This window comes from Athene cunicularia (assembly GCF_003259725.1).
Source record: "Athene cunicularia isolate RWA chromosome 2 unlocalized genomic scaffold, athCun1 chr2_part1, whole genome shotgun sequence".
Taxonomy (NCBI): domain Eukaryota; kingdom Metazoa; phylum Chordata; class Aves; order Strigiformes; family Strigidae; genus Athene; species Athene cunicularia.
In genome coordinates, this window is record NW_020799095.1 from 131,078,842 (window position 1) to 131,106,419 (window position 27,578).

General features: G+C 37.6%; 1 protein-coding gene across 2 annotated transcripts in view; it reads right to left on the reverse strand.

Moving 5' to 3' along the window:
- Nucleotides 1-27,096, reverse strand: part of RNF19A (ring finger protein 19A, RBR E3 ubiquitin protein ligase) — a 60,389-nt gene extending 33,293 nt beyond the window's left edge. Inside the window, exons 1-2 of one of the 2 annotated variants that reach the window (XM_026842835.1) lie at nt 24,976-25,105; nt 24,515-24,668 (exon numbers count right to left, since the gene is read on the reverse strand). The gene's annotated coding sequence lies outside the window, so the exon portion shown is untranslated. Of the gene's footprint in view, nt 1-24,514; nt 24,669-24,975; nt 25,106-26,682 lie in introns of those variants that run through there. The other variant, XM_026842836.1, reaches the window with a different exon arrangement.
- Between the last annotated feature and the right edge of the window lie 482 nt (nt 27,097-27,578).

The following is a 27,578-nucleotide window of genomic DNA, read 5'->3' on the forward strand; positions in this document are numbered from 1 at the left end:
GGGGTGTATGGAAGAAAAAAAAAGACCCACACCAAAAACCAAAACAACACACACTGAACTTGAAACAGCTTTGCCTCAAAATGAGAAGTGCTGGAAACTATTAATGGATTACTTTTTAATCCTCTGGTGCCATTTTAACAGTTTTCTTAACAAAATGGATACAGAGATACACTTTGGATGAATTTTACAGAGTAAGCTAACTAATGAAAAGTGAGCAAGTTAATAAGTTTTAAATTCTTCCAGTGAGATCCAGTTAGACAGTGTTACCTTATCATGGGATGGGAGATAACAACTTGATCACATTTCCTGAAAGGAACTGTGACAACTCACAGCAACTTACTAAGTCACTGTAAACTGACGGTATCTCAGCCCTTCAGAACTGAATAGCTACTGTGCACTGGGCTCATTTCATGTAAGTCTCTTTACATAGACACCAATAATTTTAGTCAATATAATTCAATATAAAACTGTCGGAAAAAATTGGGTGACCGAATAAATAACCCGTGCCAGTCTATTCTAGCAGCAGCAAGTCCAGGATACAAACAGGAACTACGACAGTTTTCTGAACTCTGTTATGGCTAATGTCATAACTGCTGAAACTGCCCTTAGGTCAGGTACAAAGTTACACCTGTGTAGCTAACTGCTCCTGTTCACTCAAGAAGCAAGATTAGTGCAAAACCTACTATAACATGCCAAGTTCTACTGCTGCCTGGCCTATGAATTTATTCTGACAGTACATTAACTGAAAAAATCCTGCATGGATGTATTTCAAAACACCAAGTCCATTTTTTGTTTAATGATAGCTCTAAACCGGTGCAATTTCAAATACAGACAAAGATCAAAAAAAGAATGAACAATTGAGAGAAAGAGAGACAAAAACAAAGACAGAGAAAGGTCACACCAGGGAAACAAAAATACTCCATCCTGCCAGGAACACTGCTTCTAGCTTCCAGACAGGAAACACTCACTGCCTCCAGAAAAACCATTGGCGTCAGGAAATGGCAGAAGTACCATGAAACTTATCTCACAGCCGAAACTAATGTAGAATGAAAGGAGAACATTAGAAAAGGAACGTAAAGACAAACCAACCAGTCAAACATGCACATCTTTTAAATTTTCACCTTGTGTATTTGTAAGCAATCTCACTGATTATTCTTCAGGGGAAAGAATTAGTGGAAAGGATTCTTCCAGTTCTGCTGCAAATAAATAAATAAAAAAGACCAGGCTAAAAAGATAGAGCCCATTCAGCACAGACAGGGCAAGAGAGGGGGAATGATCTAGCAGCCTTTACAGACTGACTCCACTAGCATTACAAATAGTGTAAACCCTAGTGAAAAAGCACAAAGCAAGAAAAAGCTGAATGCTTGTCATTTATAGTACATCTGATGCTATACCTATGCTGGAAATACAATATATGCCAATAGGAGTTATCCTGCCAGCATAGTTATTCCACCTACAATATCATCATATACTATGCCAAAAAATACGCTGTGTCAGCACACAGCAGGATTTAGTCAGGTTGATGTGAGTTTTTCCAAATGTTTTTCAGACTGCAACGCAGTGTAATTGTAACAGACTGGAAACTAAGCAGAGTTTCTCTATGCAAAAAACTGCTATATTAAATAATGCACCCCCTCATGGCTTTAAAGACTTACTCTTGTGAACGTTGCCTCGTTAATGGCATCCAAGCACAAAGCAACATAGGAGAGCTTGTGCATCCTCTGCAAACCACTGTGCATTAGCCTTACAGTCCTGTACATCAGGCAACAGTGTGGGTCACACTGTGCTGATGAAACCTTGGCAATGTTGCGACATTCTGGACTGTCTGAATGCTTCACACCAAACTTAAAAAAATATACTCAAAGGTTCCCTGACATGCTTAATACATTTTAACAACAGAATACAAAGTTGAAAAAAAAATGCACAGGTCCTATAATGGTCATCTTCTGTCAGTTGGAGTGCTACAGCAGTATGCTTCACATACAGGGAACAACTGCCAGAAAGGAAAAAATTAAGTGTGGGTTAAAATGTATTTGTGCTATTCCACTTACTCCATGACTTTTAAATTAGCAAGTTACCTCCAACTGCCAGGCCCCGTAACACAGGGAGTATTTCTGAAATACAACTCCCCTGCCCTCATGCTTTTGAGGAGGGATTACAAAACCTTTTTCCCCGAACACTTTCCCCCTCCACGCACACCCCACATCTACACATGCAAACTCACATATTCTAACATATCTTTACACTTTGTTGGATGTTACATTTTTCCTCCACGCTGCATCATCTTAAACAGCTCTTTCTACACAATTATGGAAACATCATTAGTTAGGCTCCTTTGTGTGACAGATTGTGACACATCATCCATTTCCAACATCCATTTCCACAGGCACAAAAGAAAAAAAAAAAAAAATGAAGCAAGCATAATGCAATTCCTAGAAAAGCTACTGTGCATATTTTCTCCATTATTTAGAGCAGCTAAACACTTTCTAATTACAGACTCCAAACAAACCTGTGTTATTTCAGGTTCTGAGGTTTTTAAATAGTAACACTGGTAACATGCCTTCAACTATACACTTTTTAGTAAAACTTTCAAACACCCCAACACTTTAAGTCGATTTAAAAGCTTCCTAGACCACAGAAACATCATACTTGGTAAACTGCCTCAGGCCAGGAGTACTTATTAGCCAAAACCTGAGATATAGTCCTCAAATGCTGGGATGATTTTTTTCCTTTAAAAGGGGGAGTAAATAATTCATAATCACTATAAAAGCTTCTTGTTTAATTTTTTAAATCAGCTGCAATACTCCAGCTTGACTTTCTATCCTGTCAGAGTGACACCCACAGTTCTGTTCTGATGGCATTAAATATAACTCTGAGCTGTTTGCATCCAGATAAATCTTAGATGAAACAAGTATCTTAAACTGAATATAACATACATGCTTTCATATTTATTTCCAAGTCAAAGATATTTGTTTAATCAGCAAGAGCAAAAGTCAGTCTTCTGTTCACCATTAAAAATAAAATACCACTTTCTTTGGCAGATCATAAATTCACACAGTATCTTTAAGTGCTCCCTTTCTTTCTACTTACAAGTTAACCATTATGAATTTCAAATTGCAGTAGATGATTACGGGTTTATTTTCTTTTTGCTTATCTAAACGTAGTGTTAACTCTGGAAGAAAATTCCCTGAGCAATACGTATAGTTTGCTTCTGAAAAATATCTTAACTTGAAACACCAGCAAAGAACTGTTACTGTAATCCCAGTTTAAAGAGCTAAAAGCAATATCCTGCAAGCCAAGAGTGTCAGCCACAGATATTTACAAAGTAATCTGTAATAAACAAATGGGACAATATACTGTTTGTCAAGTACATTTTCTGCTCACAAGATATACACTGAGTAGCTACAAACACCATTCACAATGATTCCCACTCCCTAGTTCCAAACTCTGCTTCAATTCCAACATGCCATTATCCACACCAATCGGAGCAACTGAATGTGCGCAATGCAAAACCTCACCCTAACTTTGCTGACGTCAAAGTTTTCGTGCCAACAGATGCTTTTGAAATAGTTACATAGCACAACGGAGACAATGTAACTCAGAGGATGGATTCCTGAATCAGAAAACAAATGCAGAAGATAAGGAAAAGGGAGAGGACAGATTCCAATTTTTCAGTCCACAACTACGGCTGTCAGGCACAGTCTCTCCATGTGACTGTCTTGTTTTCCAGGCTTCAGGTAAGTTCTCTTTATCAACCAGGGCCAAGAAGGGAACAAAGCAGTGGCATTAAGAGCCGAAGAGGTCAGCTAAAGCACCAGCTAAGCAGTGGCCAGAGAGCAGGGAAGGCAGAGGCACAGCCTGCTGCCCTCTTCGTGTTCTCCCAGCAGGTCACAGCAGCTCAGCAGGAAAGCAGCGCAAGCCCTCAGCTAGCACACCTTCTTCCTTCGGCCACACAGCCTGACCCAGACATAGTAAGGGCAGACAGCAGTGCATTTGTCTTCCTTTCCATATCCAAAAGCAAAACAGATGCCTCGTGTAAGGAACAGTTGAATTATTCTAAGAGCAGAAACTGGAGCCAAAGCTAACAGTTTGTATACTCTGCAGATCACTTAAGACTAAAAGATTCCTGAAACTGCCTGCAGACACACCACCACATGATGGTGGCAGAATACCTTACACTGGCTATTTGGGGAATGAACAATAATACTAAAAAGATCTCAAAAATTAACTCAAAAGCCTCCTCTATTCACTCAGCTTTTTACAGCTACCAGGGGTCACCTCTGCTCCAATCCAACACCAATAACATCCATGATTTTTTACTTGGAATGGTAGTATTCACTCTAAGCAAGCACACAGAGACATGACGGCACATTCTTCACAAGTGTGACAGCTCACATCACAGACCCTCAAACACACACCTGTATGCAAGGGACATTTGCAGTCACCTCGCTGCACAAGGATCTTATGAACAGTCTTCACACCTTAGTCTCAGCTACCCCCATACATTTATAGTTACAGGCTCCTCACTTCTATCAGAGCTTCTGCCTGACATATAGCAAGTGTCACATGAAACAGAAGAACCCTATCAGAGGACAGCAGTAGCTAAAACAGATTTAAAACATGGATTTTACAAACTTGAACACAAACATTCAACGATAATGACATTTAACTTCCAGTCACTGACAACATTCTTGACTCAGTTCTTGCATGAAAATCAGCTCCTGGGAGAAAAATGAGCACCTGACAAAAATCAGACAAGCCAGAGATGATGTTGACATTTGCACAGAAACCAAACCCTAAGAGCTTCAAGTTTCATATTCAAAGGGCCATGTCTGCCTCTAGATAACCTGGTAACACTATCAAATATTACCTGGAATTCACTGTAGTTTACAAAGAGATCCCGTTCCAACTCAGTGGACTGTGATCTGGACAAACCTGTACTTGTGTTTACCCTGTCCCAGCAAGACTGGATCAATACAAAATACCTGGACACGGTACCAGCTGCTCTGGAAAGTCCAGTTATCTTAGCTTCCTTTCCCTCAGCTGGAAGAATTACTACACAGGTATAAATCCTAGGCTCATCTCAACCCAGACCTTTCCTCTGGCTATTGAAACATATTCAAAAAATGCAGTATGTTTTCTCAGGGGGATGACAGGGAGGAAACAGCCATGGTAAACAAACTCAAAACTATTTAAGGTTTCAAGAATGGAGTATTTATCATCATCTCCATTCTTCAGGCAGCACAGAACTGTCCACATCGAAGGTGAAACACATCTGTGCAAGAGATTGATTTTTTTCCCAAGTCTGCTTTATAACACAATACGAAAGTTCCATAGAATGAATAAATATCCTTGATGACTGTTTTGTATTTGATTTGAAATGTACTTCTCTAACCTTGTTATGCTGCAATATGCATGTGGTTTCCTTGCTACAGCTGGCATGAGACAAAAATTAATCATACACTGTACTAGTGCCAAAACAGAGACTAAAACAGGCCCAATCACTGTTACTGAGGAATGAAAGTCCTCTGCAAAAAACAGTTACATATCTGTTTCCATTGTAGGATTTTTTCAGTGATTTTGAAATTTAACAACTTTACCTGAAAAATAAGACATATCAAATGTCTGAAAGTTCTAGTAGTGGGACATTTTATCAGATTATTTTAACATAGATAAGTTAATAGGAATTTTTATTATTTAATATATATATTTAGAAGCTTCAAGTCTGATAGAAAACAGTAGATACTTCCACAAATTTTATTTACTTTGCAAAAAAATAGTAAATTTTTTACATTTCTGGTATATTAAGTCTATTTTCAGTAAGGAGGGTCTATAGACTGTTCTCTAACCAATTACTTAACACTACATTAAAAAAATAATAAAAAACCTCAAAGAGTCTGAAGAGTTATTCAGAAAATAATTCTGAAGCTACTCTTTCCTTTTTTTTTCCTCTCAAGTCTTTTTCTTGCTCACATCTTTTAAGTTCACCACTATCAATAAAGGTATCCATGACAATTCCCTCTGTCCTTATTTCTGACCTTTTTCATTTGCAATCCCACTGTTCAGCACTCATCCTCAAACCACTCTACCAACTGAAAACTATCAAATACTGGATTGATTCCTCACTCTTTTGAAGTTGTGTGTAACTACAGAAATACTCTGCTGCAAACTTTTAGCCATTATTATTATTAAAGAATCCTCCTTAAAAGAGCAAAACTTGTCACCCAGAGAAAGAAAATTGTCACCTCGTCTCTATCACAGTTGTGTTACTGTGAGAGCTGTGCAATGGAATTTAAGGAAACAGAAAGGATAAAGCACATTCAAAAGGATTATAACATCAAAACAGGTAGAGAATATGAATAATAAATGCAAATCAATCAGAACAACAGTCTGCCAAGTCAACTCTCACGTCACAACACTATGTCCAAAAAGGAATTGTTCTGAATCACAAGACTTTCATTATTTACTTATGCGAGCAAGCCTTAACTCAAATTGAAATGTAAGCCAAGTGCAGCCTTGTTAAATAACTGCTGGTCAGGCTGACATTGTTCCATACTGGGATGATAAAAGTTACATTCAAAAAAAATACTGCTGTGTTTAAATCTTGATATAACTGGGGTAGTTTATAATTGCCCATGCTTCCCCATTAGGTTACAGCAGCTTCAACTACATTTGTGGCTTTTCAGTGGAACAGCAAAGAGTTTGTGCCAGAAACAACTAACAAGTTATTAAAACTTAACAGCTTTCCCTGTCTGGGTACAATCCCTCTCCTTTCTATTTAATGTCCTCCAAGTGTCAGTCACATAGCCACCTCTGGAACCATAATCCTAGAGAGGACTGTGCTGCTGAGACAGAAGTGAGGACAAGAAAAGAAGAAGAAAATATGAAATGAATGGAGTGAAAGATAAGCTACCAGAGAAGTCACAAGTCTCTACAACTAGTACATTGACGTAATATTGTTTGTACACTAATTTCCCCGATAACAATGTGGCATACAAATTACTGAGGGAGGGTGGGGGAATGTGATACAAATTGTTCTCCAGACACTGGGGGGGGAAAAAAAAGTACAGGTTTTTAGAAGTTACCCTTTTTTGATTAGGTACTCTCTTAGCCTGGTCTAAGATAGTTGTGTAAGCAACATCTTCTACTCACTCCTTAAGTTTAGCTTGATAACAAAAGGAGGACACAAACATGCAAGTTTGTATCACAAACACATTTGTATTTAACTTTCTATCTTAATAAGGACACTTTTCTAATACTTATACATTTTTCCAGAGTATCAAGATACAAGAAACTGAGCTACAAAGTCTTTTTCTAGCAAGTAGGACAATAAAATTTTTGTCTTAAGATATTTTTCACGTAGAATCAAGTATTTCCCATTGTGTACTTAACTATAAGAGACCAATACAGCCACACCATACCTGGCAGGAACTGCATAGCAAAACTACTGTAATCACATCACAAGTGAAAATGTGGTTAACTGGAAACACAATCTTAACCTTCTACCCCCCAGAAAGTCCTTGCCTCACTGAAAATGTTATCTGCTTCTACCATACAACAGAACCACACAAAGCTACACTAAGAACTGTTTGGACATTTAACACTGCACACTTGAGTGCAGTTAATGATACCAGAACGGAGGCTGCTCCTAAAACTAAATTCAGCATCCCCTGTTCATCCACTTGATTGTGTAGTTGATGCATGGGAAGGCAATACAAACGCTGGTTCAGTCTCAGCATATATGATGGCTGCATGTGAGCATCAGATCCTTGTCACCACTTCCAGGGACATTGGGACATCTCTTCCCCTGTCCACAAGAGAGATCCAACTACTAGGGTGCTGTAGGCAGATGTGTAGATTAAGTGGAGTCAGTTGCTTCCCATTCAAGTAGCTCATTGCTTACTACAGGGACAAGTTACAAGTACAGCACATTGTAGGTGAACTCTAGTAAGAGAAGATAGAAGACTACTGCTGTTTGGATCCCACTTAGTGCTCTATTTCCAGAATGGTCTTGCAGAACAGGGCACCAAGACAGAGGGAAGTATCCTAAAGGCTGAGTCTGGCTTCTGACCTTCCTGTAGGATCACACAGATACACTGATTTTTCTGGAGCTGGCCTCATTCCAATAATGGCTGTTTCTCATTTTCTTATTAAATGAGGCCCCCATACCTTATGTACTTACAACATTATACAACACAGAATTCACAAATACCACAAAAGTCTATAATACATTTTTACCAAACCAATGGCTTCAAAAACATCAATCCTCAAAGTACTCCTGTGAAATCTTCATAGTAATTCTGCAATGGAAGACTATTTTTCCAAATTTGCAAAACAGGAAACAGACACCAATGCTAGAACTGCCACCTGAAATAAGATATTGAAGGCTACCAAAGTTGTAAGGCTGTTTTGTGTCAGTATAGGATTGAATAGGTTCAAAATGTACGCTGAGCACTGGCAGCAGTAGCTACTTGCAGATCAACATGTGGATGTCTGAAGATGGACAGGCGTACCAGAAAAAAAACCAGCTACTATGGGAAGGCCTTGTCCAACACCACATAAACACTCTACAAATGAGGCTGCCACAGATTCATTCCAGCATTTCCTATCCTAAGTTGTACCCTAGCATGCTCCAAATAATTTGGCCATTGTCTATAAAATTTCAACTGTATTTTTTTTCTGTTGTTTGGGCATGAGAATTTCATACAATTTAGTAATGCACAGACACCAAATGAGAAGACTCAGCTAGCATCAGCTAGAATTAGTTTCTCTTTGAAACTTCTATCCCCATAACAGATTTGATTAATATTGGCTAACGGGTTTCTGAAGAGAACAAACCTAGAAGAATGCCTTCCCTCAAGGAGACTACAGCCTGCTGCAGTGCTTTTTGAACTAGGGGTTGTGGAATACATCTCAGTGAAGGAGCATAAGAGACTGAAATGAATCACAGCTCCTGCAACAGCAGACACTGGGTGGTAGCTTATAAGGCTATCCAGGGCTAAGCTTCATTTAACGTTCCCATCCCTCCCTCGCCAGGAACTGAACCCACATGACACTGTGCTGGCCTAGATGTTGTCCAATACTTAACAGGGGTTAAGGATAATACCTGTGAACAGTCCCTTCTTTCCTTTCATCATTTCCTTTTGCACATCTCAAGTTTGAGCGCTACAAAAATACAGTACGGCAGGAGTGGAACAATAATGGGAAATATGGAAAGCTATGGCTGAATAGTATGGTTGTATGTGAAATACTCAGGAATCTAGGTGCCACACCAACCAGTCTTTAAAGAAAATGCTCAAAACCATTTTCTAAAAATTTGCCATTCTTCACAAGTTTTCACAGGGAAAGAATAAAGATGGAACAAGGCTTCTCTAAGGAAAGAAAAAGCCTCTGCTCCAAAACAGACATTATATCTTCCTCAGACCAGTTGCAAATGATTATATTTTAAAATAAAAAACACTTCCTCTGGATTCTCAGAAACAATACTTGGTGGGCATTTCTTCTTTGTTTGTTTTGATATTCAAGTTGAGCCACAAAATAATGTGTTTCACACCAACTACATTTTGAATGAAATAACAAAAACCTGAATGCCTGGTTTCATAATGTGAAGTATTAATTTATAGAAGATACTGTCAGTTCCAAGTATTATATACACATACACTCCTAAAAAGATGAATTCCTTGTTGCATATTGACGATAGCAGCCCCAGCCAAAATGAATACCTACCATTTCCACTACATCATACCCTTAATGTTACGTGTGTTTTTCCATATACACTGTAAATTCTAAAAAAAAAAAAAAAAAAAAAATTATTTTACAGACAGAAGGTTGAAGCAGATAGATAATGTGACTTGCCAGACACTCACACAGACAATAAACAGAACAGCCTGATGATAGACAGCGAACATGTCTTATCTCACAGCCTGGGATTGCATGAACAGTCAGCCTCCTGTGTCTGCACTACTAAGCACGAAGCCACAGTAATTTCACCACTTGCACTCATCTGCTTGTACTCTGTGTAGCACATCAACCCAGTATCTCATCACCATGGCTATCCTTAAAAACATTTATAAATCCCACCACTATCTGGAGCAGAAATAAAGCATGTTTTTTCTCCTTCATATATATCCCCATCGTCTCTCTCAAACATTCATAGACTATGCCAATACTAAAAGATCACATTTCTCCCTTTAATCCACTACTCATTTTACAGTACAGTATCCTCCATATGACTGACATCACTGAAGAAAGAGTCCTTAAATTTTTCTTTGCTCGTCAAAATACGTTGTCTGTAATGGTAGCCTGAAGGTGTTTAGTGCCATTCAAGAGTATGCCTTTCTCACCCCACATATCTAGAAGGAAAGACAAATACTTGATAAAAAAGGACAAAAACAATCCCAAATAACTTAGTATTTCCAGTACTGACTTCACACATTATAAAAGAAAACGGTCAATACTTCTAGATGAAATTTTCTATAGTTAAGCACCTAATAAAACTTAATCTACATAGAAAAGATCACTATAAAAGGAATTTAAAAGCTTGAAGGCCTTGCTTTTGCTTCACTGAAGTGAAAGTCTTCCCTAAGCAACAAATAAATATGTACAAGATCAAGCCTGTTATACTATCACTCAAACTAATTCTGAAACACAAATTCAGAAAGGTTTTAAATAGTGTACTACTGCAATCTCAAATTTAATTTAAAAAAACATTTAAGCAATTACTTCATTTGATTATGTTTTGTGAAAGAAACCGCAAATTTCTAACTGTCTCCTAATTCATAAATTTGTGAACTACAGCATGAACTACAGCATCATGAAAAAATACCTTACTGGAAGTGCTTATCTTCTTCCAGGCATTTGTTTGTAAGGGATAGGATTTAGCTTTTATGTAAGACATACTCTTGCAATACATCTTTAATATATATTGTATAAAGACCAATCTATATTTTACTCAAACATCATAAATCTCACAAGAATATAGTAAAATGTTACAATTTTAATGTATTTCAAGGTATCAGTAACCATGAGAAAAAGCAGTTATTTAAATAATCATTGACATTCCTGACTACCCTCAAAGTTCACCAGAGCGTAAGAACAGTTGCAATGCATTTCATGAGTACAGTAACCTGTCTCCAGAGCATTTAAAACTCCATGGTGCAGATGAAAGGTGAAATAAGTCTCCCATTGGGTTCATGCCCTAAACATTAACTTTTAACTTGTCAGACTGCTTTCAAATCCAAAAAGTATGTTTATCTCCCTGCCAGTATGTTTGAGCACTTCCTATATTGCCATCCATGTAAGTATCTAATCTCTCTCTCAGTGCTGTGAATCCCCAAGAAAGTCTGTGGTAATGAGCTCAGCCGCCTAATGAAACAGAGCTCCAAAAAACCTACTCCTTTAAAATCAGTATTTAAGCTGCTACTGATCTTACTGAATATCTTCTTGGTCTCACATTATGAGAACAAAATTCTAACTTATCCTCATTTTTCTCATATCTGAACAGAATTGCCACCTAGAGATGTGAGCCTTGGAGCAGCCGGGTTAGTTGGGGAAGCAAGTGCATGACTAGAGACTGACAGAGGGAAGTACTCTATAAATCTCTGCATCATTTACAGCTACACAGCAACCTGTAACACAGTAAATTGTGTAGACTGACAAAGTTGAAGGATACTTGTTTCTGCTTTTTTCAGTGCATTAACAGAAAAACAGGAAATGAATCAGACTGAAATAATAAACCTTGAGAAGAAATACCATGAAATTTTTGGTCTTACATAAGAATTTTTTTGGTTTTTAAATAACAGGAACTTCAGTAGACAAATTGATCTAAAAATCACAATTTTAATAGATAGATTAACTATGGACTGTTCAGAAAAGAAAAACAAATTTTTGTCCTTTTCTTTATTATGACATATCACAGGTGTCTTTCAGTCTGATGCATCACATTTTCAGCTGGCTATTGAATAAATGGAATTTAAGCAATTCATCAGTGCACTCACTGATGGAACACCAGCCAAGATAAGAAAAGACAGGAGGGTTGCCAAATAAACATCAGTGCCAAACTACAGTGAACCTTCCAGCTTTGCCACACGACAGGCTTTATTTTGAACAACTCTGGGCCTCCATTTTACAGATACACTGTCGATGCTGTATTTGCATTCCACAAAGCCTTCCTTCAGTGAACTTTTAAGATATGACAACAGCAACAAAAATTAACCTCGAGCTCTGAAATCACTTTCCCATGCAAGTGCAAAATCCTGTCATGCTTGAACACTACTTCTTCTAGACTGTCCCATCTCTTAAGAGGAGTAACCATGTAAAAAAAGAATATAGAAGCAGCCAACTATTCAAGAAAATGTCTTTCCACAAAAAATTAAAATGGCAGTCAAAAGCCAGATTATTTTGACTCATGATGTCACAGGAGCTTTTAAGACAGCTGTCTAATTGCATATACAGAACAGAATCAGGCTATATAACCCCAACTAGATACCACATCAATCACTTGAATTTCAACTTTGGACTGAAATATTTTTCCCCCCATAATCAGAACTAGTCTAGGGGGGGAAAAAAGGAACAAAACTGCATCCTAAGCACCTACAGTTTTTGTCTTATTAATAAATTTTACAGCAAAGTGACAGCACTTTTTTTTTTTTTGTCATTTGTGACAGTATTATTAAAGCTGTGATAGAATCCCCCTGGAGCATGCCGGATGTCTTTCAGCTGACACTGGTATCTGTTTCAGTGATTTAATCCCAGGCCGCAAAGTTTTCACCAGCCACCCGCAGGAGTCAGAAATGAACGTTTCTTCCCAACTCAATGCATAATTTCTGTCCTTACGCCATCTGGGCTGGCAAAGTGACTTGGGTTTGGTTTGGTGTTTTAAAGGTGGACAGGTAATTTGACCTCCTGTCAATCACTGTATCAGCTACAAAAAAAGATGGATACAGCAGGAGTATTCTGACTCTGTTTTTTACTAAAATTTCTTAGATATCTGACCAGGTATGCAGAGTTAAACCAGGCACCACACTTCGGCTCAGAGGTGAATTCCCTTTCTTTGTTTTCCTTTACAGCATGGGGTGAACTAACCCCCTGCTACTGCCATGCTCCCCTCTGATTACACATAACATTTAGCCTAGCCCACATTTTTTTAATCAAAATCATTGAAGAAAAATATCTAATTTTGCAATAGCAACCCAATTACTCATAAGAATTATTTTTGCTCTATTTTTTCCTCATTATTTTAAAACCCTCAGAAATATATTTATTAGCTATAAACTAGTTTGAAACCACAACTGGCAAAAGGGAAAATTTTTAAACTGTTGCCTTGGATGCCAAGCTCTCCAGTAATTCAAAATTGTTCTCTTTTTAAAGAGTATTAGTATACAATTTTTGGTGAGGAATTCAAGCTCTCTCAATTCTGGAACAAGCTTGTTAAAAGTGTTAAACCAAACATGTAACTTTGAAGTTAAAATTTTATGGCCATATAAATATGCATTAATATTTCAGTTTTCTAACAAGTATTTTCTTAAAAAAAAAACAACACCAAAACCCCAACAAAAAAACAAATACAGGATAGAAAGCAATACACTTTCTTACAATGTAGACATACCAACCTAGTCCAACCAATAAACAAGCTTGTGGAGAAAATCTTCCTTAAAAATAGCGTAACTTCAGTCTAATGAAAAGAAACACATTCTTATATAGCTGTGACAGGGATTTTTTTTTCCCCCAATATTTTAACGATTTTGATGCTATAACATTTAATAAATATGCCCTGATTAAAAGCAAGAGGAAGTCAGATCTCTGACTAGTGAGGTATTACTGAGCTAGGTAGAGCATTTGGTATATAAAACATAGTCCTTGTACTCATGTAATTTGCACTTGGTCTAGCTTGTCAGTAAGAATAAAAGATTTCACTAATCACCGACTTGGAAAATGTTTCTCTGAACCTCCCAAAAAACTGCTGTGAAGTAAAGCTGAATTGTTAAAAATCTTAGAAATTATGTTATTTCCAGGAGATTGCAGAAAGCACCATGTTACAGAGCATAATATTAAAGGAACATAAAGTTTTCATAACAGACCGAAGCAAACAAAAAAAGCATTAAGTTTTTGAAAGTGCTAAGCATACATTTACAAACACAGCAAGAGTATGCACACTCAGCATCCTAAGAGCAAGTCCTTACACATCAGATCTGCCAAAGAAATGAACTGCCAATGAAGCCTAAACAAGACAATTTCAGGAGCCATCAATACTGTAATTATAATAAGAACAATGAAAACAAATGAGTGTCCAACAGTTTTGAACATTTGATCTGTGTGTATATATAAGCTTATCTGAAGATTAAATATCTGCAGGCATCCTAATTAAACAGCCTTTGCCAGTAAAAACTATATTTTAATTATATTCCTTAAGTAATCTCCTGGTTAAGCAGAGCATGAGAACAGATGCTATCTACTCTGTTCTACTCCATTTTTGGGATACTCTAGGTAAGAAGCCACTGGAGAAGAAAAGACACTGCCTTCCAGCACCACTGTGGGAAAAAATGAGCTGTATTGCCTCTTATAATCCAGAAAGCTCATCTCCAAGGAGAACATCACTATAATAAAGATATGTAACAGATGAGAATAAATCTAGCAAGTCTTTTCTAACATTAATTCACAGAATCATTTAGGTTTAAAAAGACACTCTAGATCATCAAGTCCAACCATAAACCTAACAATACCAAGTCCACCACTAAACTGTGTCCCTAATGTAACCTAATTCAAGGTGTCCTATACTAATAATTCTTTTTCTGTAAAAGACACAAGATGAAAATCCCTTCAGATTTATACACATAAATTTAAAAACCAAAACGTAACGGTAATATATGTTTGGTTTTTATTCATTGGAGAAAGGAAAGTGAAGTTATTTCACTTTTGAAGGAAGTTCTTTGAAGTCAGGAGCTTCACTGTTTATTTGAAACCATTTATTTCCTCCTTCAGTTCCAAAGAAAATAGTTACATAAATACATTAGAGGAAGCAGGTGTATAATTTCATTGAAAAGCTATTTAAGTTTCTTAAAAAGGAACTTTATGTCAGCAAAGGAGATGTTTCAAAAGTTTAAGTTACTTGCTAGAACATATACTTTAATATTTCTCTTCCTACTTTACAAAAGGAAAGCAACCACAGGGTATTATTCCACAGCACTAGCAAGCACTACTCTATGGCCCTAAGCAGACAATTAAATGATCACAGTGCCAGGAGGACACCACTGTCACTTTAAGTTGTAAATATATAAAGAAATTCCTCAACATCACTACAATTAAATGGTAAAATACCTATGGACATGACAGTTTAAAAGAAAAAAGAGAAACTTTAAGCTATACTGCAGAATTCCGTAAAATATTACACCATTTGTTTGCAACGTGCCCTCAGTTTTAGTTCAAGCTTACTTATTCTATACATCAGTTCTCACTTAACTTACAGTAACACTTGGAGTTGTTTAATGAAGCTATATTTAACTTTAGAAATGTATTTCCGTGGGGAAAAAAATATGTTTACAAATTATATTAATGTGCAGTTAGGCAGCTTGCAGGTTTTTGTATTTTAATGCAATTTCCTCCAACAACGCACTAAGAAAGTCAATGTGGGTAGAAACATGGCAGACAAGTTCTACAGGAATGTAGACAGATATGAAGTTATTTCCCTGCATTTTAAAATGTTGGATACTAAAGGGAATGTACCTTTTCCAATGTCCAGAGCAAGAGGCTCTGGTATAGAGGGGCTTTATGCTTAATAAGCTTCACCGCATAGTTAGAGAGCCCTACAGATGAAACCCCTACTGAACTAGCTTAAAAGGTTTAAATTAGTACAAATGGTCGTCCATGCTGTCTCTGTTGTGGGTTAACCTACCTTGCAGCAGAAATTCAGAATAGGGCCACTTGCAGTCTTCAGAGCAACATCAGAGGTTCAGCTTAAACCACCTATAAACTAGGTTTGAGCTAAATCTCCAGATCTCAATGGAAGCAGGGGTATTAGTTTCATTGTACTGATGGCTGTAGGTTAGTAAATCCCAAGAGAAGGACATTAATAAATAGGAGCTGGTAACAGGTTTAACATTTTAAACCACGGCAGCAATTTGCTAAATTAACAATGTCCTTACAATAGGAGCTAAACTTCCAAAGTAGCTAGCTACACTATTCAGTAGGACTAACTCCCAAACTGCTATCATTTACCAGAACTTACTCTAGAGGCCAGATACGAGCAGTACATAAAAGGGTACAGCAGTCCTACAAAAGGCAGCAGCAGGCTTAAAGCAAGGATGGATATAGCACCTCATGGTTAAGCAGCAGATGTTATGGGGGAGGAGAATGTAAACAGACAGTCAGATTAAGTCAAATTGGAAAAATACAGCCATGCTATTGAAAACAGAAACTAAGTAATAAAATGTTAAATGCATTGTGACTCACCTCATTTTTACAGTTTAAGTCATTTATTTCAAAAAACAATAATTTCTTGTTAAAAGAAAGGCTAGTAACTCTATTATGAGTGCTTCACACTTCCCACTATAACATCCTATTTCCAAAGCTGCATAGAAGCTTCTCAAGCAAACTCTGTAGAAAGCTACATACTAAGACCTTCAGCACTTTTATGTCAACAAAACTATTTAAGACAACAATAAAAACCCCACACCTCATACAACCACAACACTTTAATGAAGAAAATTATAAAAGAAAATAATTCCAAAACTAGTACCATTTTCTCTGGAAAGTTTAGCACTAGTCCATTTTGAAGTGGGAATGTGAATTCTGGCCTGTGTATCTAGGATTTACCTTTTATCAGCCTTAAAGCAATGTGAATACAGCCATGCTTGCAAGTTTTTGGGAACAGGAGAAAATAATGATTTTTGGCAAAGGTCATATATTTTATCTGCTAAAATCTCTCCTGAACTTGATCCACCCTGGAACTTAACAGAATCTTCCTTTCACTTCCAGATGTACAATATGGTGCGTCAAAGTACTGGAAAACAAAGCTAGGAAACTGATTTACCATTTCCAAGATCCCACTAATAAGTAATAACAATGTACAAGATACTCTATAACCAACTGTGGAGGGAACAGGATTAAACTCATGGAGAGAATGGGAGTCAGGGGGAAAAAGTGGATGAAAACAAGAATGGGTATAGTCCAAACTTGCTCAGACATGATCCTGAGCAACCTGACCTAGGAGTACCCTGCTTTGAGCAAGGGCCAGATTCCATGCCCTCCAAAAGTCTCTTTCAACCCAAACAATGCTGCAATTTAACAGCAGTGGAAGTGGTGGCTGCCAGAAGGGTAACTGAAGTCTTCATCGAAACAGGAATAGCTGAACAGACTCCACAGCATGCTAGAAATAAAAATGTAAGAAAAAATGGGGATTGCTGAGTGAAGAGACCAACAGGAGGTGTTCATGGATGTAATCTTGGAACTCTAGCACAAGTAATATAGACAACATATCTCACAAAAAATCCAGTGAGGCAGGAGAACTGAAGGGCTGATCACAATTGGAAAGTGAACTAACAAGCACAAGGCAAAGATAAGAAAGAGACCCTACAAAGAGTAGTTAAACTGTGAACTGGGAGAGGGAGCATCTCCAAATCACAGGAGAAAAAGACAAAGACATCAGATTAGGTATTAAAAAGGAGAGGAATTTAGATTGGCCAAGATATCTTCCTAACAAAAATTGTAACTGACTAAATAGGAATAGGATTTGGATAAAACACTGTTAAGTACACAGAAAGTAAAAGGTACATTGCTGGTGACAAATAAAAAAAAGCAGCAAAAACAGCTTGTACTCTCAAAGCATGCCTTCCTCTAGTGCTCATCTTCCACAGTCTAAAGACATCCATAAAATCCTCTGCATAAGCACACGGATCATACTGTCTAGGGTTGATCCCTATAAAGCATGACAGAGTATTATTAGATACCACTAGCTCAAATAGCAGCAGTCTGCCTAGTGAGTAGCTTCCAAACCTGCTGATATGATTGTAATTATTATTTTTAAAAGCTAGGAAACAGCATACAAATTGCATTAGAAATAACTTTATCAAGTGAAACAGAATTAAGCCCTGGATTTTGGGAATGAGTGCTGAAGTACATTATGACAGTTTAATTGTATGGCTTTTATCCATTTCCCCACATAGAATCTTTGCCAGGTTCACACTTATCAGGTCACTACTCAGAATTTTGTTTGTTCTAAATCATCATGACTGCTATCTAAAATAAAAATTAAAAAAGAATACTGTGTATAATACTGCATTGAAAGCAGGAATTCATTTCCTCATGGGCCATGCAGAGCACTGATATGTTAGATTAGTATTGCTGAAGTAGTCAAATACCCCATTCATTCCACTGAAGTAGCATGGTCATCATCCCTATTAACTGATACAATATTAAAGTATATGATTAAGGTCGGATCTATTTACCAACCTCAGGTGCCTGATCTAAGATACCCAAGAAATTAACTTCTTTCAGGCTACATTACACAGCAAATTATATGTTCAAAGGTATAAATTGTACACACACACACACACCACTGCCACCCCCACCCCACCCCCCCAAACGATGAAATACCACTGACACTACACAGCCAGGATTCAGAAGCCTTCATCAAGCAAGAAGAAAATCTTCTCAATTTTCTGTTTTATTTGCATTGTATCTCCAAACTTATTCAAAAGAAACAATTGCCCTAGAGACTAGGTTTTATTGCTGCCCAACCTAGACAGACTCCCCAGTAGACAAGGCAAATGTATTCTGAGGAATGCTTCTGCAGGGAAGAAAAAGAAACCAAAAACCACAGCTGTGTAATTAAGGACTATAAGTTAATAAAGGTAGGCTCAAAAAGTAATCAAACTATGGTTGCTTCTTCAACCTTAATTCTGACATTTCTTAACGTCTGAGAATTTGACCTGAAGCCTTACAGTGACAATAAACTGCATGCAATGGCATACTCAGTTTCATTTTACTGACTCATACAATCCTTCACATTACAAAACCAGGGCAAATAAAGTAATGTAGTTGCTGCAGGAGCCATACCTACCTGTTTCTAATATTTACAGTGCACTCATTATTATGGTTTCTGGGAAACAAAATTAAACTACCAGCATCCTGAAGGCATCCCTCCTTGTCTTCACAATGGAAAGAGAGTTCTTGCATTGTACACACTACTAAAACTTCAGCCATTCTTCACCTACAAAATGCACCATTTTGCAGAATGCCCACTAGAGAAGTTAAAGTTACTGCAAGTACATATGAGTTAGACAATAGTTACCGAAAGCCATACTCCAATCAACTACTTCAACGACTTGACAGTCATGTGGTAACGGCAAATCTAATAACCTACCTTTTTTGAAAGAAATCAAATCACCAACACAAGTTTATCTTCATCACCAAATATTCAAAAAACACTCTTATTCAGTTACTAGTCTGCAGTTAACACTGTACAAACAAAGCACACATTTCAGAGAGCTGAACCTTAAAAGTGAAATTCAGAAGGACTACGCTTTACAGAGAGCTTCAGTACCTACATTGCTTTTTTACAGCTAAAAACATCAATCTACAGAGGCTTTCTATAAAACGTTACATTTTTGTCACTGTACTGCCAACTGGAAGCTCCCTCCTTTTGGAGGTCTAATTTGTTCTCCACTGAATGACTTTTAGCACAATGAAACTATTCTGCATACTCTTAGGTGTGTTTTCATGCATTTCAGGAGAAACACCAACCATATCAAAATACATATTCTTTATTGTTTTTTACTTTTAACCACCGGAGATGAACAAAATCAAGTTTACAGAAGGTTTAAGAGAATCTATCCCACAAATGCAGAATAATGCAGTTTTACATTAATGGTGTATATGCCATTTTCCCTATAATGGCTTTAAGAGGCATACAGTGCAAAGATCCCCACAGCTTGTGGGGGATAATTTAGGTTGAAACTGTGACTTGGAAATTATTTGCTACCCTTAAAACAGAAAGATAATATTGCATGAACTTTGAGATAAGAAAAAGGACATGATCATATAGCCCTAAAAAAATACAGCAGTACCTCGTACCTCAGAAACAAACCAGAAAAAAAAGCAACAATGAAAACAAAACCATGTCACTGTCTTCATATTTTACTCAAACAATACTTCTTGGTCTAGATCCAGCCATGATATGTTGATAAGGGCAGGGTGTAGGAGGTGGGAAGAAACCGTTTTCACTGCTGTTTTAGAGAAAAAGCTGAAGCACTGCTGGGCAGGACTAAACAAAACACTTCTATTTATTAACTCATTCCCCAGCAAACAACAACTCCTTGCAAAGCTTCAATTCAACAGCAAAGATAAGTTTATCTAGCACATCATATACTTGATCTACTAATTAAATTACCCCTGAAAACAGGGGAGCTTGATCTTCCTTTCCCAGACAGGCAGGCAGCATGTAATCCTAATAATCTGAATTCTTGCAAGGCAGGATCTTTCTCTTGTTTTCTTTTCATTAGTTAATCCATTACCTAATTCATCTTGGAATCACCTTTAATTGTTAATAATGGAAAGACTTGGGACTCCTGTGCTGAGCTTACAGGGCTCTCTTCTATTCTTACCCTGGCTGAATTTCTGCCCGGTGTCAGATCACAGGAGGCGAAGTCTACTTTTCTGCAGCTACACACCACCACACCAAGTCTGAACAAAAGTGTACTGCCTCAAAAAAAGAAAAAAAAAAAAGGCAAGACCAAACAGGAACCGGAAGGAGAAGAAAGAAAGAATGAAAGAAAGGAGAAAAAAAATTAACTAGCCAGGTAGGAACTTGAAGAAAATACTTTTGGTCACTACATACAAAAATCCCTCAGTCCAAATGGAGATTGCTTAAAACCGTGGTGTTGTGAAATAAAGAGAAATAGTGAACACAGTAGCTTTACAGGTTTCTTCTCTATGTTGTCCCACAGATAAATATGCACTGACTGCAGAATCTTACACTTCAGGAAAGCAACAGCCTGGCTTCACAGGCTATAAGCACTAATGATCCCTTTGCTTAAAAAGGACCTAGAAGTTTGATACCTCCATCTCTGACCCTGAGTAAAAGGGCTTCTGGTGTCTCCCAAGATGTATTTTTAGCAGTGTCATATAAAGGAAAGCTCCACTCCTCTGAAAATTCAAAGTCAAACAAAAAGCAAGTATCAGATACAGCTTCACAGGTAAAATGAAACCGAGAAGGTAACTGCTCTTCTCAGGAAACTGAAGCAAGGTCTTCAACTCAGAAAACAATTACATGTTTTTAAAGGCTTTATTCTATTTCTATTTGACTTAAGATAGTGGAACACAAAGTTAGAGCACCTCGATCAGGGCACACAGTCAAAAAGTCTTTGTTAAAAATTATTTTTCTAGTACACATTCTAAAAATAAAACCTTTAACCTTGAGCACACCTCATCTTACAGGTACATTTCATTGCATTGATCAACATATTAGATTGCTTCTTATGGGAACATGAAAAGCAGATCCAAAGTAAGATACTTCCCAATGGCTGACCAGAAGAAAATAGTTCTCTGCAGGATTCACCTTTGTCAGTTGTGTGGTCTCACTACAGCCACTACTTAATCTCATCCAGATATCTTTCCAATATTAGATATTTGAGGGACAACTGGATGATCCCTCCATAAAGTATTTTGATACAAAGGGGAAAAGCCAAACAGTATGTTGCAACAACCATTCTCTGTCAGCATCTTCACTTATTATATACAGTCTCTGTACAGATGTTCAGTTAAATATTTACTAAAACATTTACTGTCAGGGTACAATTAGATCTTGATACAAGAAAAAGCTGCAGCACTGAATATGGGCTGAGCATATGGCCCCCAATTTTCAGGTCATAAAAAGCCCAAAGCACTCATCAACTATCTAATTTAGACAGAATAAAAGCCTTGTATTTCCTAAAAAGGTATAAATGTTTCTTCCCAAGACTGAGTTCTGAATAACGATACTGCAGAAGATCTGCCAAAACATCCCTCCCCTTGTCCAGTTTCACTGAAATATACTGTTAAGTTCTGTGCAGCATGTACTTTCAGCAAAGGAAATGGATGAATGACGCATTTAGGCATGGCACCACCAATAGTCTTTTCCTCTGGAATGCAACCATTATGGCACTAAGAAAGACTCTTATTTGTCTAAGAGCAGACAGTCAACAATGCTATTTTATATAAATATTTTAAAATAAAAACAAGGCACAGCATCACTAGTGCTGTGATGTCATCATATCCAAAACACTAGCCAGGTAGTGCTGTAAAATCCCCACACCTCAGCAAAAACCTGCAGTCCCACCTGAACATCCACTGTTCAGTACATCCCCCCAAGGTGCAGGACCACTTCACATTCCCTACAAACCATTTCTTTAAAACATACACAAGATAAATTCGTATCTCAGAAGCCTTACACAGTGCACTGAACAGTACAGCTGGAACTGTCTTACAGATTAAGCATTTTCAGATACAAACAGAACTTGATGTGGCTCGCAGAGTTTAATTTTATGTGAAAAATCTGATCATTAACTGAGAAACTTAAAAGTGATGCTTTTATTAAGGATATGCAGCATCAGTGAAAAACAGCGAAAACAAAGCAACATGATTCTTACTGCAAACAGTTTCTCCAGAGTTAGTCCTCTTGCTGAAGCAGTTCTTCATTCAGTAAATGGAACAACTGAAGGGGACAGCCAGGGGCTCCAATTTAGAATAAGAGCTCTAATCTGCCTTATGGGAGCAGCTAAAGGACCTATGGAAAAATGTTTAACAGTAATTTGTCTCAACTATAAATGGAAACAACAGAAATTACATAGTCCCACAATGACAGTTTGTGCTGAACAATAACAGGATACTTGCATTAACAGTTGTGCTCTACTTAGGAAGCAAAAACAAGGGACTATACCAAATTGAATTGGTACAAACATTTATTTCTGCAAGATGCCCTTCAAATGTCTTGCTGAAGACATCATTAGGGGATGTGCTGGCCTCTAATAAGAGGAAGTTTTAATGCCTGAGGAAACACCTGTGTATATGTAACTTATTTAAGCTCTCTATTAGGTCTCTTTGCTAAGTTGCTTTAGGTTAAAACAACTCTTGTATCAGCTTTCCAGATCAGTGCAATATATGTAGATGTGAACATGTCGGAAACTTGCACTTCAGAAAAAAAAAAAAAATCTACAGCTGTTCTCACCTTGTAAATGGCAATTATGGTTGCAGTATCCTGGCTACCTGTCCCAACAAGATACTAGTAGTCACCTAGCAGATGACTGACTTTAATTCACTGTTCAAGAGCGGAAAAGCCTACAGTAACCTTCCCATTGCAAAAAAGTAACCTAAAATGGAAGCACCCCTATTTTTTCTTATTCCATGGATAAACCTCAAGATAGGGTTAATTCTTCTCAGAAGTATGCCATGGCTTCCATGAAAGTGAAACAAAACAGAAAGTGTTTCACTGCCTCCTCACTTGATCTTAATGAGAAAAGGCCTAAGGGTGGTATCACAAATTACATCTCAACTCATCTATGGGGCTTGTCTTCTCTGAATTCTACTTTGAAGAACTCAAAGACTACTCTAAATAAACCTGGTATAAGGCATGCTCACAACAGGAAGAAAATTTCTAGTAGAACCCTGTAATATTCTAGTTCCACACAACATTTACAGTTCTTTAGATATTCATTGCTTTGTTTTGGATCCTTGAGCCAGTACTCACACTAAGAAAAAAGAAGCAAACCAAGCCAGAGAAGGACCAGCAATCAAAACCAAGGTAAAACAGTTCTGCAGTGCCTGAGAATTGCCAGAAATGTACATGAAACAACCACAGACCACTGAAGAAATAAAACTAAGCCACCTTATGACTCAGATGGGCAAAGTCTCTTCCACAGTCTCTTCCCATCAACTAAATAAAGTTACAAGAACTTGTGGGATAACAAAATGAAGGTTAGGTTACAGAAGTTGAAAAGAAATCTGTCAATCCATAAATATCAGCAATATACCACACCTACATATATAACAACTAACCAGAGAGCACTAAGAAATAAATTTTAAAAAGAGTGCCTGAAGAAATCTGAAGTAACCTTCAGGTGAATACTTAAGAGGGAAGACTGAAATTCTACTCTGAATTCTACTCTTTAGTTCGAACTCACAGTTGTTTATTTGGACTTTTATTTCTTTCCATGTTAAAGCAGAACACACAATATCTGAAATCTAATCTATATACAACACAAAAACGTTTCAATTTTTCCTTAAAGATTATTTCACTGAAGATTTAAAAGACGAACTGCTAGAAATGAACTAACATTAGACTAAATCGGGGATGAAACTTCCACTTCAGAAACTCAGAAATAAAAAGAATTCTCCTTCTGTGAAAAAAAAAATAGGAACATTAAAAAATCCCACCTATTTTCAAGGTATTGACACAGCCTCTTCCATATTCTTCCAATGGGGGACCAGACAGAAATCATACACTGTAACACTACTAAAAACAGTTCTCTTAAGACTAACTTTTTACCGTCTTGGTGGAAGTCTACCTCCAGTGCAATTCAGATGCTTTTAGCAATTTAAGATCCAACACCATTCTCAGTATCTCGAAGCTGTGTTACGTACGCCGAATCAGCTAAGCATCTTCTATCAGCTAACACAGAAGGGACAATGGAAGCTTAGAGCTAAGAAAAATGCAAAAAAGAAAAAAACTGAAATCAACTTCTTTATAGATAAGCCACTGTTAGAATGTGCATTTTTATTAGTCCTTCAAAGAGCCTTTGCTAACCCTAAGAATTAGACTGACTTGCAACTCAGCTACAAACCAGCAATCACAGTAAGAGCAGAGCCTAAAACCCTTACCCATCAACTCATTCTAGTCAGGTATTAAAATTTATTCTACTAGGCTGGTATGTGGTGTTTACATACAATTCAGAAAACAAATCACAAAGCTAATTATGGATGTCTGACCATAGGCCAGAGTAAACTGACCCCATAATGGAGACCACAAGCTTGGCTAAAGGCCATCAGAGGACAGTGGTGGAGAACAGTATAGTTGTACTTCAGAGTTCAAAGATCTTTCTTACTGCTTCCAAACCAGGATTCAGAAGTCCTGTGAAAAGATTTAGGCATCCTACTTTGTTTCCGTGGAAAGGAGGGTGGGGGAAGGAATCTTCAATAAGACTAAAGCTCAAAAAAGGCCAAGCAAACAGAAAAAAGAACATGAACTGAACTGGTAAGGTATAACCAACTACCCACTGAACAAATTCAGTCTTTAGTTTCTGTCATGGGGAAGAGTAGCTGTTAATAAATAATAGAAAAAAAGCTATACACATTTTCCATCACAGAAATCTACTGCTGAAATAATTCTTCTTTCAGAGGTTCTTGTTCTTTCAGAGGCTAATAATACATAAAACAAGTTTTCCTACTGCATATATTAATGCTACCTGGGAATCCCATAGCTAAGGGAGTTTTAATGATTCATTTACTAATGGAGAGACCAGGATTTGTACACACTACAAAAGTAAACAAACACATCTGTCAAGCATCTTCCATCCTCCTGAGTCTCAGCTAGCATAATTAATCAAAAATTTGATGTTTGCTCTATATAAAAAGTGTCATTTTTCTGGTCGATTTAAGGGGGAGGGGAGAGAAGAAAACCAGACACACACACATTTCAACTCTCTTTTAGAAATGATGATGTGATGTCCTCAAACTCAAAAATAGCTGAAAACATAAACATAAGATTTCATAAATTATAAATTTTATAAATGCTGAATTGTACAAAGCACAGTTGAAACTCTTCTATATGCATATTTTCTGCAGTATGCCAGAGTTACGCATATGTAACTCTTTTTACTGAACCCATTTTTGAGAGTAGCATTATACCATTATGCAAGAGTGAAACTTTCATTTTCATTTTCTGGACCAAATAGGCCTAGTTCACATGCAATTTTTAAAAAGTGCCTTCTCAGTTTTCTGAAGACTTTTAGTACAAGCATTTAAATGTTTACAGTTAACCAATGGTAAAATTTTGGAAACTGTTAAGTAATGTTATACAGCCATCATTTCTAAGCATGTAAGTTAATTCTGGTAGATGGGCAATTCAGAATTTATACTTCAGTTTGACCTGGATATTAAACTGAAAACCTTCTTTTCCCATTAACTCAGTAAAAAACATTTCATTAGATACTGAAATATGGTCCTTTGGCTGACAAAAAAATGAATAATTTAAAAAGAAATCTTTGAAGGAAAAAATTGTATTTTTAAAAATGAATTTATTAGTTTTCTCTGCAGAATTAAATCCTGCGAGACCCATTTCCCAAACTGCCCTCTGCTTTTTTAAAATGCTGTCCTTGATGACAATTGATTCAAAGCACTCATCAGCACCAATGCCAACTACAGTATTTGAACAGAAACAAGATTTGTTGCGGTCCTCACAGGGAAACACAGGCACGTTTCCAATGAGCGACCACAAGGGCAAGAAGGCTTCACATTTTAATGTCTCTGCTCAGCAATAACTGCATTCAACTACTGTCCCTTTGGCATATCCCTGCAACTCCACTTACTATCCCTTTAGCAAAGCCCCATTTCCGTCTGTCAGAGTATGGGAGCAAAAGGGGAAAGGCAGGAGGACTTTGCCAACCATCCCCTCTTCAGCTCACCTACACGCTCGCTGACTTTCAGATTGTTTTTTACCCATTTTTCCCTATCCTTCCGGGATGCGCCTGCAGTAGTTGCTGTGTGTATGTTCCACTGCCAGGTGGAAAACTCCCAGCTCTGCAGAAAGACCTGTGCAAGGAAATCACTCGGCAAGACGCTAGCTATCTCCGCTGCGAGTCTCGCCACCACCTCTGCAGCCGCGATGCAATAGCCCTAGTCAGTCGGAACCCCTTCACTCCTCGGGTTCACCGGATCCGGGGCAGACACAGGAGCACAGAGAGGTAAACTAGAAACTCGGCGGAGGGGGGGGAGGAGCGTGCCAACCCTGCCCCCCGGATTGCGCCGAAGGCCCGGGAGTTACACGCCCTGCTCTGCCCGAGCCCTCCAAGTTCAAGCGCGAGAGTTTCCAGGGCCCGGCCGGGGGCCCGATGCCGCTGCTGGGCAGCGGGAGCGAGGTCTGAGTTCTCTGCAACTGGAGTTTATCCTGTGCTTATAGATGACTTAGTGGTGCCTCTGTTAAGATGGTATGAAACCGGAAAGTCTACTCTGAAAAAAGTTACTGATTACCCAACCTGCATTTAACAAGTGCAAATATTGTAAAATAGATAAAATGTACCGTTCTTTTCCTGAAGGGTTTGCAATGTATGGTCTGTTAAAGGCTTGCACGTACGTATACTTTATTTGTGTGCATAGTTCCATTTAAGGCAGTAGGACTACTTCCAGTACCTCAAATTAAGTGTGAATACAAGTCATTCCATGGTGAGATACTTAATCCAAAACAACAGAATAGGCAATTACAACAAACAGCGAGGGGATGTGGAAAAATAGGGTAACAGCAATGAGATTAGACTGGAATTTTTATGTGTTCTTTATAAACCACAGCAGTTCCTTATTTACTCGTAAAAGCCCGTAGCTAGGTGTGTTACTTAGGC